At 44.8% G+C, this 19,980-nt stretch overlaps 1 protein-coding gene and 1 non-coding gene across 6 annotated transcripts in view; both read left to right on the top strand.

Annotated features, from left to right (window-relative positions):
- Positions 1–19,980, top strand: part of PLCE1 (phospholipase C epsilon 1) — a 374,028-nt gene that overhangs the window by 249,696 nt on the left and 104,352 nt on the right. The window lies entirely within an intron of this gene.
- TRNAH-AUG (transfer RNA histidin (anticodon AUG)) lies at positions 13,890–13,961 on the top strand. Its single transcript has one exon. It is a non-coding gene; the product is annotated as a tRNA-His (tRNA).

Below are 19,980 nucleotides of genomic sequence, written 5' to 3' on the forward strand. Positions count from 1 at the left end.
AATCCTGAAATCCTGAAAGGAATGTTGAGATACATGGCTTGGCCCCATAGGTAGTTCCTGGACATGTATCAACAGTGGACAATGGTCCAATCTATGTGGCTGAGTTGTTAGCAAATAGCAAAGTGTCGATTAAGCCTACCTTCTGCTTGTTTGGACTTTGAGAGGTTGGATGAGACTGGTGGTGTTGAAATGATGTTCTGAGGAGCTCTAGGGAATATTCCTTGAAGAGAGACTACTCTCATCTGGCCTGTCTTCATCAGAGCAGCTTTGCTTTCAATGTCGTGTCCTAGGGATCAGCATAAAATCCTGGGGACTCCAGTTAAAACCATTTAACTAAGTGACTTTTGAAGTTCTTTACAGCTTTAAAGTTCAGTTGCCCCCCACCCACCCACACACAGTGTTTAAATTATCTTGCATGCTAAGTCACTTAAGTCGTGTCCAACTCTTTGCGACCCTACAGACTATAGCCTGCCAGGCTCCTCTGTCAGTGGGATTTTCCAGGTGAGACTGCTGGAGTGGGTTGCCATTTCCTTTGCCAGAGGATCTTCCCCACCCAGGGATTGAAACCATGTCTCTTATTTCTCCTTCACTTGACAGGTGGGTTCTTAACCACTAGCACTATCTGGGAAGTTCCCTTAAATTATCTTAGTATTTACTTTTTATTAGAGAGTGTTTTAACAAAAAAAGTCAAATTTACTTTCACAGTTATGAATTTACTCACCATTGTAGCTCAAACACAAGACACTATTGATTCATTTACAAAGAATGAATAGCCTTCTCTTTCTTTCCCAGCATGAACAGTCAGGAGCACATCTGCCTCATTGAAGTGAGGGGTGTGGGAGCCACACAGGTACATCAGTTGCATGTCAGAGAATGTAGGGTAGTGATGGGGCACTTAGGAGGTGGTTGGAAGAGAAGGCCTGGATGGTTGGCATACCGGTTACTTTAAGCAAATAACCCAATCAATTGAATAGATAAGTACTAAATATATTAAGGAAAAATATATGAAAGCCACGTTCATCACTGTTGAAAAAAATGCAAACTTGGAAAGAAGAAAGAAACTTAAGGTATTAAAATGGAAATGTAGATTTCATTATGAACTTATGTTTATAAATATATATAGGTATACAGATAAATATGGGAGTAGTTAAAGGGTGTGTCTGTGTGTGTATTTTCTACGCTGTGTAACTAAGGGACCTAGAAGAAATGACATTCCAGTAGCATGAGCTCACGGAGCACGCAAATACCAGATTCTAAATATCACCCTCCACTTAAAGGAAACCAAGGGTTTCTTGGAGAAATGGCTGATTCTGTGGGTGGAGCAGGAAAAATTAAAGAGAAGTCTGAAACATCTTGTTATGCTAGAATGGAAGGGAATGAGCAAATGATAATGGTGTATGTCAACAAGACCCAGAATTTGAGCTTTTGCAACAATTTGAGCTTCATTATGATAGTCATGGATTCCAGTGTAGTAGGAAGTAGCAATCTATTAGTCTTTGCTGATTTAAGTTAATGAATAAATAAATAAATGGGGGGCTCCCCAGGTGGCACAGTGGTAAAGAATCTGCCTGCCAATGCAGGAGATGCAGGTTCGATCCCTGTGTCAGGAAGATCCCTGAAGGAGGAAATGGCAATCCACTCCAGTATTCTTGCCTGGAAAATGCCATGGACCAAGGAGCCTGGCAGGCTACAGTCCACAGGGTCTCAAAGAGCTGGACACAACTGCGTGACTGAATACACTCATGTACAAAGAAAGGAAGGCTCATCCTTACCAAGGAATGCAACTAATAAAAATAGAAGGAATAGTGGAAATATAAATCTTCATTTGGCAACTCTCATAGGGGTGGGTGGTTGATCCAGGTGGTAGTCATCTGTTGAAGGCAGGTGGACAGAGGGTTGATGAGGAGCAAGATTTCAGTGTGTTCACTGAATGACTTCCACATAAACACTGATCAGTTATCGAGGACGAATGGTGACGTTATGGTGCAGGGATCTGGCCACATGGTCCAGATCTATATGACCAAGTGGTGTCGTCCTGTACCCTCTGTTGTGATGCACTGAGACGAACACAGTTTCATTCTGGGGCATTCCTGCTGAAACAGTGAAACTGGAGTCCAGTCATGAGGAAGAATCCCACAGACCTAGGCAAAGGGCTGTCCTACAGAATGAAAGCCTGCAGTCTTTGAAACTGTACAGGACATGAAAGACAGAGAGATATGGAGAAATCATTCCTGATGGAAAAAGACTGATGAGACCTGAGAACAAAATGCAGAATCTCCCCACCCAACCCCAACCTCAACCTGGACCTACTGAATCAGAACCTACATTTTAGCAAAATCCCCCAAACTCCCGTGCATACTGCAGTTTGAGACAGCCAGAGCCTTAGCTCAGCAGTTCCTAGGCTTAATCAGTATCATCTAGAAAGACTTTTTAATAGGACTCCTCTGCTGGCTCAGATGGTAAACAGTCCACCTACAATGCAGGAGACCTGGGTTTGACCCCTGGGCTGGGAAGATCCCCTGGAGGAGGAAATGGCAACCCACTCAAGTGATCTTGCCTGGAGAATTCCATGGACAGAGGAGCCTGGTGGGCTACAGTCCACGGGGTCGCAAAGAGTCCGACATGACTGAAGTGATTAACAGTTATTTAATTTAATCGGACAGATTCCTCCCGACCCCGTCCCCAGATCTATAGAATTAGACACTAAATGGCCAATTCTCACAGGTAGTTCTGATACTAAGCATCCGGGCTCTAAATGGTATTGTCTTCTATATGTGACTAAAGTAGGGTTCATTCCACACAAACCTGGAAATAGATTGGAGAATCAAACTAATCATCACCTTGATTCCTACTCTAAGCACAAAGACATGACCCCAAACTAATATTCCAACGCAGGGATGGAATGTAAATAAATATTGCTGGCTCACATTTCAGGAGTTTTCCAGGACATTTAAGTGGATTTGAAAAATACTTTTTAAAAGATTGTTTGTACAAACATCATACTCTTTCCAGTCCTTGTTTGGCATAGAGTTTAATCAGATTTAAAATGGTAAGTGTTCTTTGTAAGGTTGTATGTTTCTTTTCTTCCAGGGCATGTAAAACAAGACATCTGGGTTTTATCATTAAAATACTAAAACATGTCCAACATTTTTGGGAAATCTGGGCCTGGGTTTATATGCTGCAGGTGTTGAACAGATTTGATAGAAAGCTGTAGTCTATTCATTTACAGTTAAAAGGAAAAAAAATTATGCATACCAACTTTGTTTCAGAAAAAATATTTGACTAAACCATCTGAGGTTTTGACTGTGTCTTAGAAAACTAAGAGAAAATAGAAATCATTTAGTCAATCTTATATGAAAATGATTTCAGATATTCTTAGTTTTATATTATACACTGAATCCTCATCCACTCATAGCAAAATTTGCTTTTGCTCTCTTATTAACATCTGTCAGTTTACCTGTGGACATAAATAGCTCATGGGGCAGAGGCCAGTGAGGGAGCGGTGAGAGATACATAAAGTGAAAGTGTGAAGTCATTCAGTCGTGTCCGACTCTTAGCGACCCCATTGACTGCAGCCTACCAGGCTCCTCTGCCCATGGGGTTTTCCAGGCAAGAGTACTGGAGTGGGTTGCTATTTCCTTCTCCACAGAATCCTCCCAACCCAGGGATCAAACCCAGGTCTGAGAGATACATAATAAGACATTAATTAGGTCTTCCTTGCTGGTTCAGTGGTAAAGAATCCACCTGCCAATGGAGGAGATGTGTGTTCAACCCCTGATCCAGGAAGATCCCACAAGCTGCAGAGCAACTAAGCCAGTGCACCACAGCCACTGAGCCTCTGCTCTGCAATAGGAGAAGCCACCACCGTGGGAAGCCCCCACACCACAGCTGGAGAGCAGCCTCCATTCAACTAGTGCAAAGTCCATGTGGCGACGAAGACCCAGCTCAGCCAGCAAATATATAAGTAAATAAACTTTTTAAAGACATTACTTAAATATTTTAATTTCTAAGTTAAGTGAAATGCCACATTAAATGAGGGTGCCTCACAAAACCAAATGCCATACCAGGAAATCATTGATATGTGCCCATTAATATTAGAAAAACAGGCTAACCTTTCTACTGTACTTATAAGCACTCTCACCTTATTTCATTTAACCCTACCATTCTGTAAGGTAGGTGTTGCTGACATGCCTGCTTTAAATTGAAGGAATAGAAGAGAGTAAGTAGTTGGCCCAGCATCACAGTTAGTAAATGTTAGAGCTGAGACGTGAACCTAGCCCTTCTGACTTTGGGCACTTCCTACCCCGGCTCCACTGCATTGAGGAAAGAATATTTGTCCAGTCAGCACCCCAGAAGCATGGTCTTGGTTTGTTTGGGTTTGGTTTGGGCTTTTGTCTCGTTTCGTCTAGTTTTGGCATAAGATGTGCCACTTTCTAATACTTAAGCGGCATGTTTTATTTTCCAGTCTCTGTCATCTGTACCCAAGGCACTTTCGAAGTCAATATTTCTCTAAAGAGATTTCTTGAGCCAGATATGAAGCATGTCTTTAACCCCTCTGAAGTGAAAGCTCACCTCCCCCACAGAAGAAGCGAAGCTGGTGTTTAGTCCCCCACTGCCTCCTGCCCTGGCTTCAGGGAACCCTTAGATTATCAGACCCCAAACAGGTCAGTTACTTTTATAGAAACTGTCAGCACGCCCTCAGAAACTGTCAACATCTGCCCAAACTTCTTTAACTGACTTTCCTGAAGAAAGCAAGCAGAACTTTAGTCCACACAAAATCACTCTGAAGTCCTGTAGCCATGTGGCACGGCCCCAGTCTCCAAAGTAAATCCCCTCTTCTGCTGGCCTGAAGCTCCCTCCAGTCTCTCCAAGTTTTGAATTTCTGCAGCTCCTATCCTTGGGTTTATGTCCATGCACTATTCACTGGGGTCCCCAACCCATAATCCTCCACACCAACACTGGTAAGCAGCCATTGTCTCCCTTCCCAAAACACACATCCCGGCAGGATCTTCCCGGAAGGCTTCTTCCCACCTGCCTCCCTCCTCCCAGAACCAGAAAAAGCTTCTTTTTTTTTTTTTTTTTGGCCACACCACCAGGCATGTGGGATCCTACTTCCCTGTCCAGGGATTGAACTTGTGCCCCTGCATTGGAACCATGGAGTCTTAACCACTGCACCCCAGGGAAGTCCCTTTCCTAGGTCTTTCTGTTGTTTGCTTGTTTGTTTTTTCAGAGGAGACTTGACTCTTCCTCCGATCTCTCCTGCCATCACTGAAGACAAGTAGCAACTCTACAAAATGTAATTTCTCCTTATCTTCCTTCCAGCCTCCCTTCTAGAATCCTGCCCCAAATCTCTGTGGGCAGGTGGCTGCCCACTGAGAGCTTCTCATTGTCCTGACTCTTCTTGCTTTTGTTCCTTGGGTTTTGCCCAGCTAGGACCAGCTGCCGCCGTCTCTTAGGTTCCCTGAGCTAGTATCTTCAGCAAGTCCTCCAGTTGCCCTCCTCCTCTCTCCATCAGACCAGGTTAGCTCCTTGCTGGCACGTGCTGCTCCTTCACCTGGGGAAGCCTGCCTCTGCAGACCCATGGATGGAGGGAGTGCGAGAGGGAGGGGGCAGTGCATCAGATCCTCTTCTCAGAGATAGCGGAAACCCAGCAGATTGTGACTGTAGGATGTCCTGAGGTCAGAGACCTGAGGTCTAGCCCCAGCACTATCACTGACCAGCTGGATAACCTTGGCTAAGTCACCTGACTTCTCTGGTTCTCTTGGGTTTCTTCATCTATGAAATACAGAAAATGATCTAAATGACCTCTAAGGTCCTTTGATGTAGTTGTCATATTGTACAGTGGAACCACAGCTAAAAGCTGGTCTGCTCAGCTCTTTCCTCTGACCGCCTTGGCTATGAAATTATAATTGCCTGAATGCCTTAATCTCCTCATTATAGATTATAAGAAAAAAATCTTATTTGTGTATTGGTTTTAGAATTCCTACAGCAATATATTGATTCTGAATTTTTGACACCTGTCACAAAACCACAGGCTGCCGTTTCTGCCTATTTCTACCCCCTGAAGTCCACTCACACCTTGCAGCTTCTAGAGGTGGAAGGGCATATTCTAAGGTTTAGCAGATGTCAGGCCAAAGTCTTCAGAATCGCCAGTGCAGATGAGGCTACAAGGGCTCCAGGCTGTAGGAGCTCAAAGAGATCCAATGCCAATATTCCAGGATTCCTTTAAGGAAAAATGACATGGTATAAAGAAGTTCAGGCTTTCCAGGTGCTGTTAGTGGTAAAGAACCTGCCTGCCAATACAGGAGACGCAGGCTCGATTCCTGAGTCGATTCCTGAGTCAGGAAGATCCTCTGGAGGAGGGCATAGCAATCCACTCCAGTATTCTTGCCTGGAGAATCCGATGGACAGAGGAGCCTGGTAAGTTCCAGTCCATGGAGTTGCAAAGAGTCAGACATGACTGAAGTGACTTAATACCCATAAAGAATTTGGGAAACTCTGAATATTAGCCCCTTAGAGATTTACCATGCATGTTAGCATATTTAAGAAATCCTGTCAGTGAAGAAATCTTAATTATTCCCAGCATCTCCCAAACCTGAATGGCCCCAGACACTTTCTTCACAAAATAGCTAATATCTGATAGAACATGTCCCCAGAACACGGGCTGGGACCCCTTACCACAGAACCCAGCTGACCTATCTCTCCCTGGGTCTTCCAAGCAGAAAGAAAACTACAGTTATTGAAATATTTACTAAGCACCTACTGTATGCAGAACAGCTCAAAACTGGCACAGAGTCCGCCTGTCAAGATTTCAAACTCTAAAGCTGCATAGGGGTAGGCAGACATGAAGAAGCATGCCAGTTGGCACACAGGGCAAAGTTCAGGTACAATGTGGAAGCGCTGCAGCCAGGCCCCGGGGCAGTGGTTTGCTTCCTGAAGTGAATTTCCACGCACTCAGTTGTCAGGCTCAAGTTCTGAGCTTTGTGCCACCTTGGGTTGTTACCATTCACCCACTGACATGACCTCTTCACAGGACAGTCATTGTTTGTTTTCATAGATTAAGTGGTTGGAGAAACACACCGAGTACTTTTATTTTGTGCTGGCATCCTAGAATTTCTGCCTTGTGTGTACAGCTCTGTTGGGTTTTATTTGGAATTGGGATGTATTCTTTCCCTAGAAAAGATGACCTCCTTCTCACAAAGTGAGAAAGGTATCAAACTGGCCAGCGTCCCGTGCTGCTGTTTAGCCCCTCTCTGGATCAGGTGTCACTACTGACCAGGGCACCTAGTGTTTCCTGGACAAAGGAGCCAGGGCCCTCAAGGCGGCTGCCCTTGTAGAACCTAGCTGTGACTCACTGGTGTTTTCTAAGCACTTCCCCTCCCACCAAAGCATATCCACGTGTCCGGACTTCCTCAGACAGTCCTCGCCACATCCTTCCTCCTCATCTCCTGTGTCCCATCCATCCCTGCTGACTGTCCTTAGACTTTTGTTGATCTGTTCTTTTTTTTTTCGGTCTCAATTTTTTTCTTACTCCTTTTCTGCCTTCCCTGTATTTCTCCTTTTTGGCCTCTTTAAAAGAAGCAAAGGATCATTCCTTCTGAGGGTTTGATCCGTGGGAAGTCTCTCTCTGCTAAACAGAACAGAGAGGCTGGCACTGTGATTAAAAGGCCAATGCGGTTTCCTCAAAGAAACATCTTTGAAGAAGGAACTGCTTTTATTTGTTTCATTATCGGCATTGCTTGACATTTATTATGTACTCTGCTCCAACCACTACAGCCCTTTACATATATTTATCTTCTATTTGTTACCACACACCCCTCTTATGGCAGGACATTTTATGGGTGAAAAATTGAATCTCAGGGAAGGTCAGAAACTTGTTCAAGGTCACAGAAATAGTGAAAAGTAGTGCCAAGATGTGAACCTACATTTCTTTGGCTCCAAATCCTGTGTTCTCCCTTCTCTCTGCCACCTCCCATTAAAACAGGGAAGCTAACATGACAGAATTCTGGTTTTCATCAGATTTATTCCTTAGCAAGTTTCATTCACAGAAGCTCACCCCTATGCACATGTACAGCACAGACAGCAGATTCCATTACCTTCCTCTTAATGATCTATTATACCTGCCAGGGCCCAGCAGGGAGGATGTAATGGATCTTGGTGGGTGCTAATATCCTTTGTTTCTTCACACAGATTTGTCTTTAGAGGGACATAGGCAAACACATGCAAATGATTTTATTCCCTTACAGTTTCTCCTTCCTGCTTGATCACTGGTATCAGTTTAACTGTTGATCTCCTGTTACCTGCTTACCATCCACCCTGCAGTCAGCAAACATTTGCTGTTGGGTCCTAGGGGTGAAACAGTGACTTGTGGGGCTCATTCTTCCTTTCCTGTGACAGGAATCCACCTGCCCTGGGGTCCAGAGTGATTCACAGCAGGTCTCAGAACCTCTGGCCCTGCTCAGTAGCCCTAGAAGGCAACCTTCTCTCTCCCTTCTCCAAGCACTGCGGCCTGTGGCCAGTGAGTTTCCCACTGGGGGACCTAGGTAACCAGGAAGGCCATTTCCTGTCCACCACTCAGCACTGCAGAATGGGGCCACTCCTATTGGCAGCAGCTCAGGGAGCAGTTTATTAGGGCATCTCCTGACACTTTCTCAGACCTCCGCCCGGGACACCCCGCTGCCCCCAGGACTGAGCTCAGGGATGGAACCTCTCGCAGGGCTTCTCTCACACTCTCCCTCCACTTCCAGACTCAAATTCAACTTTACACAGGTGACAGAGCAGGAACACTGGGGGACAGCTGGCAAGCCACTGCACCACATTCTCTGTGACCTTATCAGGACGCCAACATCCTATATCTACAGGACGTGAGACTCAGCTGCTCAGATCTGGAGCGGAGCTTCGCATAGCCTGTGTAAAGGCATTTCTTTGCTCAGTAGATCAGGGCCCTCGTCAGGAGTAAAAGTTGGCCCGTTTTAGTCTAATGCTCAAGAGAAAATGGAAAAGAATAAAGCACATAGTTTAAAAGCACAGGCTTTTGATTTGTCTTCTTCCTAGTTTACAGGTTGTGTCACCTTGGACAGGCTAGCTCAGCCACTTTGAACCTCAGTTTCCCTATCTGTAAAATGGGAGCACTGTTAGTACCAGCTGTGTAGGGCTGAGGGGATTAAATGGAATAAGCAGTGTCCCTCTCATAGCACACAACCAATACTTTGAAGCTATTGTTACTGTAAGTATTATTAAAATCATGCAAAGAGGAAAATAAATTGATTCATAAGTGATCCTGCAATAGGATCAGAATAACGTGGAGCTGACAACTCATGTCAAGATGTTTTATGCAAACTGCTAGCCATGGTTTTTTTTTAATTGATTTATTTGGCTGCACTGGGCCTTAGTTGCTCATGCAGGGATGCACGTATCCCTGTTACGTGGGATCTTTCATTGTGGCACACAGACTCTCTAGTTGTGGCCTGTAGGCTGCAGAGCGAGTGGGCTTCAGTAGTTGCAGACACAGGCTTAGCTGCTCCACGATGTGTGGGATATTAGTTCCCTGACTAGGTATCAAACCCTCATCCTCTGCATTGGAAGGTGGATTCTTAACCAATGGACCACCAGGGAAGTCCCTAGTGGTGAGTGTTAATCCCATTATTAAAATGGGATGAAATTAAAAAGACCCTGTTCCAGGACAAGGATAATACTTTTACAAAAGGAGAGAATATGCATAAAATGAGGCTTATTCTTGAATAGTTTTTAAAAACTGATTTCAGAATGAATGATCCATTTAGCTGTGGTAAGAGAGAAGAGGGTAACACAGCCTGCACAGCCATTATAATTCTCTGTAGACCATTTAAATAGAAATGGCATTTTCATCTTTAAGTCAAAGTACGTCCAACGATTGATTTTAAAATAGCAAATATCCATACAAAGGAATGAAATCTTGTCATTTGTGGAGAATGTGAATGGACCTCAAGGGTGTTTGCTAAGTGAAATAAATCAGAGGAAGAGACTACCTTGTGGTTTCACTTATATGTGGTATTTAAATCACACACATACAAAAAAAAAAAAAAACAAAACACAAAGCTCATAGATGCAGAGAACAGTTTGCTGGTTGCCAGAGGCCAGTGAAGGGTGGGAGGGGAATGAGTGAAGGGTCAAAATGTACAAATTTACAGTTATAAAATAATGAAGTCACAAAGACATTATATATATATATATATATATATATATATATATATATATTTCAGTTCAGTTCAGTTTAGTCGCTCAGTCGTGTCCAACTCTTTGTGACCCCATGAATTGCAGCACGCCAGGCCTCCCTGTCCATCACCAACTCCCAGAGTTCACTCAGACTCATGTCCATCGAGTCAGTAATGCCATCCAGCCATCTCATCCTCTGTCGTCCCCTTCTCCTCCTGCCCTCAATCCCTCCCAGCATCAGAGTCTTTTCCAATGAGTCAGCTCTTCGCATGAGGTGGCCAAAGTACTGGAGTTTCAGCTTTAGCATCATTCCTTCCAAAGAAATCCCAGGACTGATCTCCTTTAGAATGGACTGGTTGGATCTCCTTGCAGTCCAAGGGACTCTCAAGAGTATTCTCCAACACCAGAGTTCTAAAGCATCAATTCTTTGGCGCTCAGCTTTCTTCACAGTCCAACTCTCACCTCCATACATGACCACAGGAAAAACCATAGCCTTGACTAGACAGACCTTTGTTGGCAAAGTAATGTCTCTGCTTTTGAATATGCTATCTAGGTTGGTCATAACTTTCCTTCCAAGAAGTAAGTGTCTTAATTTCATGGCTGCAGTCACCATCTGCAGTGATTTTGGAGCCCAAAGAAATGAGGGATGACATTGTTTCCACTCTTTCCCCATCTATTTGCCATGAAGTGATGGGACCGGATGCCATGATCTTTGTTTTCTGAATGTTGAGCTTTAAGCCAACTTTTTCACTCTCCTCTTTCACTTTCATCAAGAGGCTTTTAGTTTCTCTTCACTTTCTGCCATAAGGGTGGTGTCATCTGTATATCTGAGGTTATTGATATTTCTCCTGGCAATCTTGATTCCAGCTTGTGCTTCTTCCAGCCCAGCGTTTCTCATGATGTACTCTGCATAGAAGTTAAATAAGCAGGGTGACAATATACAGCCTTGATGTACTCCTTTTCCTATTTGGAACCAGTCTGTTGTTCCATGTCCAGTTCTAACTGTTGCTTCCTGACCTGCATACAGGTTTCTCAAGAGGCAGGTCAGGTGCTCTGGTATTCCCATCTCTATCAGAATTTTCCACAGTTTATTGTGATCCACACAATCAAAGGCTTTGGCATAGTCAATAAAGCAGAAATAGATGTTTTTCTGGAACTCTCTTGCTTTTAGTATGATCCAGCAGATGTTGGCAATTTGATCTCTGGTTCCTCTGCCTTTTCTAAAACCAGCCTGAACATCAGGAAGTTCATGGTTCACGTATTGCTGAAGCCTGGCTTGGAGAATTTTGAGCATTACTTTACTAGCATGTGAGATGAGGGCAATTGTGCGGTAGTTTGAGCATTCTTTGGCATTGCCTTTCTTTGGGATTGGAATGAAAACTGACCTTTTCCAGTCCTGTGGCCATTGCTGAGTTTTCAAAATTTCCTGGCATATTGAGTGCAGCACTTTCACAGCATCACCTTTTAGGATTTGAAATAGCTCAAATGGAATTTCATCACCTCCACTAGCTTTGTTTGTAGTGATGCTTTCTAAGGCCCACTTGACTTCATATTGCAGGATGTCTGGCTCGAGGTGCGTGATCACACCGTTGTGATTATCTGGGTTGTGAAGATCTTTTTGTACAGTTCTTCCGTGTATTCTTGCCACCTCTTCTCAAGATCTTCTGCTTCTGTTAGGTCCATACCATTTCTGTCCTTCATCGAGCCCATCTTTGCATGAAATGTTCCTTGGTATCTCTAATTTTCTTGAAGAGATAGCTAGTCTTTCCCATTCTATTGTTTTCCTCTATTTCTTTGCATTGATCACTGAGGAAGGCTTTCTTATCTCTTCTTGCTATTCTTTGGAACTCTGCATTCAGATGCTTATATCTTTCCTTTTCTCCTTTGCTTTTCGCTTCTCTTCTTTTCACAGCTGTTTGTAAGGCCTCCCCAGACAGCCATTTTGCTTGTTTGCATTTCTTTTCCATGGGGATGGTCTTGATCCCTGTCTCCTGTACAATGTCATGAACCTCCGTCCATAGTTCATCAGGCACTCTATCTATCAGATCTAGGCCCTTAAATCTATTTCTCACTTCCACTGTATAATCATAAGGGATTTGATTTAGGTCATAGCTGAATGGTCTAGTGGTTTTCCCTACTTTCTTCAATTTCAGTCTGAATTTGGCAATAAGGATTTCATGATCTGAGCCACAGTCAGCTCCTGGTCTTGTTTTTGTTGACTGTATAGAGCTTCTCCATCTTTGGCTGCAAAGCATATAATCAATCTGATTTTGGTGTTGACCATCTGGTGATGTCCATGTGTAGAGTCTTCTCTTGTGTTGTTGGAAGAGGGTGTTTGCTATGACCAGTGCATTTTTTTGGCAAAACTCTGTCTTTGCCCTGCTTCATTCTGTATTCCAAGGCCAAATTTGCCTGTTACTCCAGGTGTTTCTTGACTTCCTACTTTTGCATTCCAGTCCCCTATAATGTAAAGGACATCTTTTTGGGTGTTAGTTCTAAAAGGTCTTGTAGGTCTCCATAGAACCATTCAACTTCAGCTTCTTCAGCATTACTAGTTGGGGCATAGACTTGGATTACTGTGATATTGAATGGTTTGCCTTGCAAACGAACAGAGATCATTCTGTAGTTTTTGAGCTTGCATCCAAGTACTGCATTTCGGACTCTTTTGATGGCTACTCCATTTCTCCTGAGGGATTCCTGCCTGCAGTAGTAGATATAATGGTCATCTGAGTTAGATTCACCCATTCCAGTCCATTTTAGTTCGCTGATTCCTAGAATGTCAACGTTCACTCTTGCCATCTCTTGTTTGACCACTTCCAATTTGCCTTGATTCACGGACCTGACATTCTAGGTTCCTATGCAATATTGCTCTTTACAGCATCAGACCTTGCTTCTATCACCAGTCACATCCACAGCTGGGTATTGTTTTTGCTTTGGCTCCATCCCCTCATTCTTTCTGGAGTTATTTCTCCATGGATCTGTAGTAGCATATTGGGCACCTACTGACCTGGGGAGTTCCTCTTTCAGTATCCTATCATTTTGTCTTTTCATACTGTTCATGGAGTTCTCAAGGCAAGAATACTGAAGTGGTTTGCCATTCCCTTCTCCAGTGGACCACATTCTGTCAGACCTCTCCTCCATGACCCGCCCGTCTTGGGTGGCCTCACAGGCATGGCTTAGTTTCATTGAGTTAGACAAGGCTGTGGTCCTAGTGTGATTAGATTGACTAGTTTTCTGTGAGTATGGTTTCAGTGTGTCTGCCCTCTGATGCCCTTTTGCAACACCTACCGTCTTAACTTGGGTTTCTCTTACCTTGGGCCTGGGTTATCTCTTCACGGCTGCTCCAGCAAAGCACAGCCACTGCTCCTTACCTTGGATGAGGGGTATCTCCTCACTGCCGCCCCTCCTGACCTTGAACGTGGAATAGCTCCTCTAGGCCCTCCTGCACCCACGCAGCCACCACTCCTTGGATGTGGGGTTGCTCCTCCTGGCTGCCTCCCCTGGCCTCGGGCATGGGGTAGCTCCTCCCTGCCGCCACCCCTGACCTCTGACTGGGGTCGCTCCTCTCAGCCGTTCCTGCGCCTTCACAGCCTGGCACTCTCGGCCCCTGCCCCTGACCTCAGACGTGGGGTAGCTCCTCTCGGCCGTGCTAAATGTGCCAGTCACAGCTGCCCACGCTTACCCTTACCAAGGCTTCCCTGGTGGCTCAGAGGGTAAAGCATCTGCCTATGATGCAGAAGACCCAGGTTTGATCCCTGGGTAGGGAAGATCCCCTGGAGAAGGAAATGGCAATCCGCTCGAGTACTCTTGCCTGGAGAACCCCATGGATGGGGGAGCCTGGCGAGCTACAGTCCATGGGGTTGCAAAGAGTCGGACATGACTGAGCGACTTCACATCCATCCATCCATATATATATATATATATATATATATATATGTATATGTATATAATGGTAGTCAACATGCTATCATTAATAACACCATATTGCATTTTTAAAAGTTTCTAAGAGATCTTAAAGTCGTCATTACAAGAAAAAAATTGTGTATGTATGGTAATGGATGCTAACTGGACTTATTCTGGTGATTGTTTCATAATAGATACAAATATTGAATCATTATGTTGTACACCTGAAACTAATATATGCCCATTATACTTCAGTATTTAAAAGTAATGTAATACACAAGGAATGGAACAGCAAAGCATTTAAAAAACTTATAATAACTGAATGCTTTATACCAAAAGGCAGTTTAAGTATGTCGTGGGAAATTGTGGACTTGTCAAAGTTTCTAGAGTTAACATCCTGGGAATAGTCACATGTAATACAAGCTTATGATACAAGCTTTTGGTTAAATGGAAGATTAATGAAAAGTGTGGTTTAAAAACGGTAAATCTAGTGATTTAGAATCTAATTTTTGAGTATATAGGGAATTTTTAGTTGAAGAATTTGAGAATAAACAGTTATCTTTTGCAAACTACAGGGAAGACATTCTGCAAACAATAGAAAGACGGCTGAGTGATATGGTGCCTATTTTTAAGGAGCTGACTATTTAGAGAAGGTGGACATATATACAGTTGACTTCATTGCAGTGCAGAACATGCTAACTTACTTTTCTCATACTTGATCCAACCTCTCCTGCCCCCATGCCTAGCATGTTCCTGGCAAGTGCACAGGCATGCAGTAACTGCTTGGGAAGAATAAGCACTGTATAGAGGTATAAACAAAGTGCTTTGGGGGTTTGACTGGGACCAAGAAGTGGTAAAAAGACTGGACTTCCTTTTGGACTCGCAAAGATGGTTGCATATAAATGGGTAAAGTTGGCCTTGTACTTACCTAGTCATGATATCAACCACACTATTATTTAATTCCTTGTTTATATTATTTCCCCCCATGAGGCTCCAAGCTCTCCACGGGAGATACCGTATTTATCCTACGTGGTGCACTGTGTGGTAAATACTCAGTAAGTGTTTGTTGGAAGAATGAGGGTCATCTGATAAAGAAAGTTAAGAATTTTTCTTTCCAGTTACAAGTTAATAGCAACAGCAACCTGCTCAAACAGAGTAAGGGAATTTGTTCATTTATTAAATGAAATAGTCTCAGGGCTTCAAGTATGGCTGGATCTAGGAATCTGACCAATAGTCTCAGGAATCTATTTTCATCTTTCATTTGTGCTGGCTTCATTCTCAGGCAGGCTTTCCTGATATTGTGGCAAAGGTGGCTGTTGATAGCTCCAGGCTCATATCTTTGAAGTTTATGATTCTGATGAAAAGATCATGTCTTTTTTCCTAGCAGTTTCAGCAGAAGACTCAAGGAGACTTCTGGCTGGCCTGACCTGGGTTCTATACCCATCTTTGAACAAATCACTGAGGCCAGGCCTAAAGGTGGGGGGTATGGGTGCAGCTTCATGTAATCTGCATAGACTGAGGTGGAGAAAAGGCAGTTCAGCTAAGAAATGTTGGACAGACAAAGGGAAACAAGCACGTGTTCACAGCGCAAGGAGCAGACTGAGCCACACCGTAGAGATAGGAGGAATAGGCCAAGAATAGGAAATGGTATGAAATGGAGTAGGATTGGGATGTCAGACGGATGAGTAGCAGGAAACAGTCAGAGTTAATGCTGGAGATGTACATTTAGATCAGATGGTACCAGGACTGAGGGCTGGAAAAAAGAGGTGGAGGGTTTGTTCTGCAGACAGTTGTGCTGCAGTTTGAGGGGAAGACGGGGTGGGTATAATCCAGAACATGTTTAGGGCTTCTCCAGAAGCCACCTTTAAGCGTCTCCATTTTTCCGAGTCTCTCCCTGCAAAGTTATGGAGAAACCACGCCAGGCAGGACAGGAGTTTCTTCTGCACTCACTTCACATCCTCAGGGAGGATGCTATCAATACACCTATTAATCACATAGATAAATCTACACGTGTATATGAATTGAGCAATTTAAATAGGAAAAATGATATTTTATTCCTAATGAGTCAGAGAAGCCTTCAGAGAACAGGAAATAGGTGAACTATCCTTTTAGGACAGGCTTGCACTTGGGGGACAAACCCTTCTTAAGGCTACTACAGGTTCTTCCTGATCCAGCCTTGGGTTCCTTCCTTCCATGGAGTTAGGAACTGAGACCTAGAGACTCCTCTCCCTGGATTTCTGTGCTCTGCTTCCTGGAACTCAGATGGCGGTACCAATAGTGGTTATAGAAGCGGCAGGTGGCCGCAGTATTCCACTTCTGTTGAGCCCTTAACTACACACTGAGCACCACGTTGAGGTCTTAGATATAGTCTCCAGGTTCATCCTGATGACAGTTTTATGGGGTAAATATTATTATTCCCCTTTTCCTGGAAAAGAAATGGAATCTCCAAGAGGGTAGATCGCTTGCCTCGAGGACCTGCACAGAGTAACCGTGGGACTGGGAGTTGAAGACAGGTCCACTCCGAGGCCCATGCTCCTCACCACTGTGCCATGCCATCTCCTGCCGGCTCCAGGTTCTGAGTTCCAAACGGGTCAGAGCTCCAGCCTCAAGTGCAGTCACAGAGGTGGTGACTTAGAGTACTGGACAGGTACTACAGAAGCGATGCTTCCTGACTCGAGGCTCAGGGGCCCAGAAAGGGACACTGAATCCCAGGGAAAGCTCTCCACATAAGTGCATTTGAGAACGCAGATTCCTGGTCTGCAGATCTAGAGAGTCCCGTTTCTAGGTCTGAGGGGGCCTTGTAATCTGTATTTGAATAAACACCCTAAAGATTCTGATGCAGACGTGCCCTGTTGTGAGGAGTGCTGCCTAGGGAGAGATGTGTGTGTGTGCGTGTGTGCATGTGTGTGTGTGTGTGTGTGTGTGTGTGTGTGTGTGTTACCTGCATGTGTATGCCAACTGCCCTAGTTCAAGGGTTGTTCTAAGAAAGCTCTGTAGAGGGTGGATAAAGATATGCACTGCACACAATCCACTTCAGAGGAGCTTTTCTAGACAGACTTCATGGCCTTCTTTAGACTTTACCATTTAAGCCTGGACTTTGCAGTGAAGGTGACCAGATACCCATTACAAAGGATCATCTTTCTACAAAAACTTCTGCTCAGGATATTCAAAAAAACTTTTTGGCAGGAAGTCATCGGTCCCCCTTTTCTGGACCTGGGAACAGCAGTAGGAAGTGTTCAGGCCTTTTCCCAAATATAATCTCTGACCATGTGAAGGCTGAGAATCCTCTCTGCCCACGGCCTCCTGGGACTCCGAGTGGCCTGCCTGCTGGTCAGGGGCACCGAACATCCCCACACTGGGGATGTGGGAAAGATGGTCTCTGCCCTGGAGGTCTGGGTGGGGGTGCGAGGGGAGACAGAAGAGATCCATGTGAAAGAGTCAGGCACACAAATATAACAAAAATAAGCCAGAGGCAAACGTGTGCCGCTGTGAGAATCCAAGTGCAGACGTGACATTGGACTCAAGGTCCAACATCCAGTGAAAGAGAAGCCAGAGGAGGCTGTGCGTGAGGTGCTAGGTGAGCCGTCAGAACGGCCTTCCCAGGAAGGTCACACGCATTCACACGTGACTCCCCTTGAGCCTCTGGAGTGGGCTGTGCTGCTGGTGAGCACAGCAGCCCCCAAGTCAGCCTTTCAGGGAACACAGTGCTGACAGCGCAAGGGGTCTGGGGCACCACCTAGCACAGAGTGTGTGGACCCTGCCCACGTGGGAAGTCAGGGCGAGCCTCCCCAAGGTAGTGAGGCTTTCATCAGATTCCTGAACACAGCCCTGCCCCCTGACTTTAGGGGAGTCAGGATGAAGTACAAAGAAAGGCGCCAGACCCCAGCCTGTGGCCTGCCCACCTACGCCTTCCATCCCGGCTTGTAAGCCTGTATCATGTGGACACCTCAGGCCCAAGGGTAAACTCTGTCCATATACTACCCGCCCTTGGCCAGTCTTCAGGCCTGTTGTTATGACTGACCCTCAGGAGGTCTGATCCAGATATCAGGCCCTTGCCATTCTAGAAGTGGGGTGCTTGAACAGGGGATTGGGAATACTGGTCTACAGGGGTGAGTGATCTGGTGGTGGGCTGACATGTTCCCTCTTGCCCACAGGCTTCTTATTCTCTTGGAGGGAAGGGGGACACAGCTGAATGAGGGCCAACCTGGGCCTCTATAGCCTGGAGCAAGGGCAGGGTGCCTGGCTACAGGCCTAAGCATGGTTCTGCCTAAAGGATGAGTCAATGTTAGCTAAAGCAGAGGTGGAGGGATGGGAACGGGGTACCTTCCCATAGAAGGAACAACCAGTACAAGCTCCCTAAGATGGGAAAAGCCTGGTTCGCCTCCCCAAGAGCAGGGGTGTGGGGAGAGCCAAGGTGAGACTGAAGAACAGACTGGGGCCTCCAGGGCCAGGGTAAGGACTCAGCTTTACAAAGGACATAGGCAAGGTGTGGTGGACCAGGGAAAGGTCACGTTGAATGGAGCAAGAACATTCCTCTCAAACTGAGCTTATATGATGCCAGTAAGGTGTTTGATGTGGGGAGAGAGAGCAAGTTGTTCAGTCTGAGGGCCTCAGAGTACTGAGAAAGGCCTGAGAAGGAAGGAAAAGAAAACAGTTATGGAGGAGCTGTAGCCATGTAGAAAGGGGTCAGGATCGTCAGGGTAAGCACAGAGCCTCTGGGAGGGACACTGAAGGAACGGGGCTAGGGCCCAGATTCTCTCTCTGTGCCATGCTGACCATTGCAGTGAGGCAAAATACTCTGCCACATGTAACACCTTTCTGCTCTAGGACTGTTCCCTGTGTTTGAGTCGTAGTCCTGTACACATGCGATTTTTTGTGTGTTTTTCTGTGCGGTTTCCTGAAAGTCTTTATGGATTGGCAACACATTCCTTCATCCACTTAGTAAATATTGCCATGTTTATGCTGTGGTCTACATTTTACAGCCATCACTGAATCCTTGTTTTCTTTTTGCGTCATTTTAGAATTTGCGTATTTTAGAATTAGTGGCGGCACTCTTGTTACTTAATGCTTGTGAAATTATTAATACATTAGGCCACAGTAAGAATTGTTCCCGAAGTCTGTAGGCAGATATTATGTATTTGTGTGTGTATGTGTGTGTGCATGTGTTTATGATAGCAGTGCTTACGTAATCTCAATAACCAAGCCCTAGGGACTCACACTTGGAGATGGAACAGTTGGTTTAAATTAGGTTTCCATGTGAAATATGGTATCACTATTTTTTTCCTAGCATTGTGGGAAAGTATATGGAAAATAATTTGACTGATAGGAAATAAATCTGGATGTGTGGTCAGGACTGAGGCACAAACCACACTGATGGTGAGTGTCTGTGAAGCAGGTCTCTCCAGGGGAAGATGTGTTAACCCTTTCAGGTCACAGCACTGAGAAGTCACTGTGTGGTACCAAAATAGCCTGAAAGAACAGTGACTTTGCAGAAACACTGATTTTCCATCCAGTTCAACAGGAAAGGAGCTAAAGCCATAGGAAAATACGGCCAGAGGCCTCAAGAAGTAATGCATTGGGTGTCTTTGAAGAACAACTTTAAATTTTTAAGCATTTCATCTTTATTTTAAGGAGATGGATTTGAATGTCTAGCTCAAAGAGTCAATGACGTTGTAATTCTGAGTGTTTTCTGATGACTTCTTTTGGCAGGATTGCTGTTGTTGCTGTTCAGTCACTCAGTTGTGTCCTGTCTAGCTCTTTTTGACCTCATGGTCTGCATCACGCCAGGGTTCCCTGACCTTCACTATCTCCTGGAGTTTGCGCAGATTCATATCCCTTGAGTTGATGATGTCATCCAACCATCTCATCCTCTGTCACCCCCTT

This window comes from Ovis aries, chromosome 22, assembly GCF_016772045.2.
Source record: "Ovis aries strain OAR_USU_Benz2616 breed Rambouillet chromosome 22, ARS-UI_Ramb_v3.0, whole genome shotgun sequence".
NCBI lineage: Eukaryota > Metazoa > Chordata > Mammalia > Artiodactyla > Bovidae > Ovis > Ovis aries.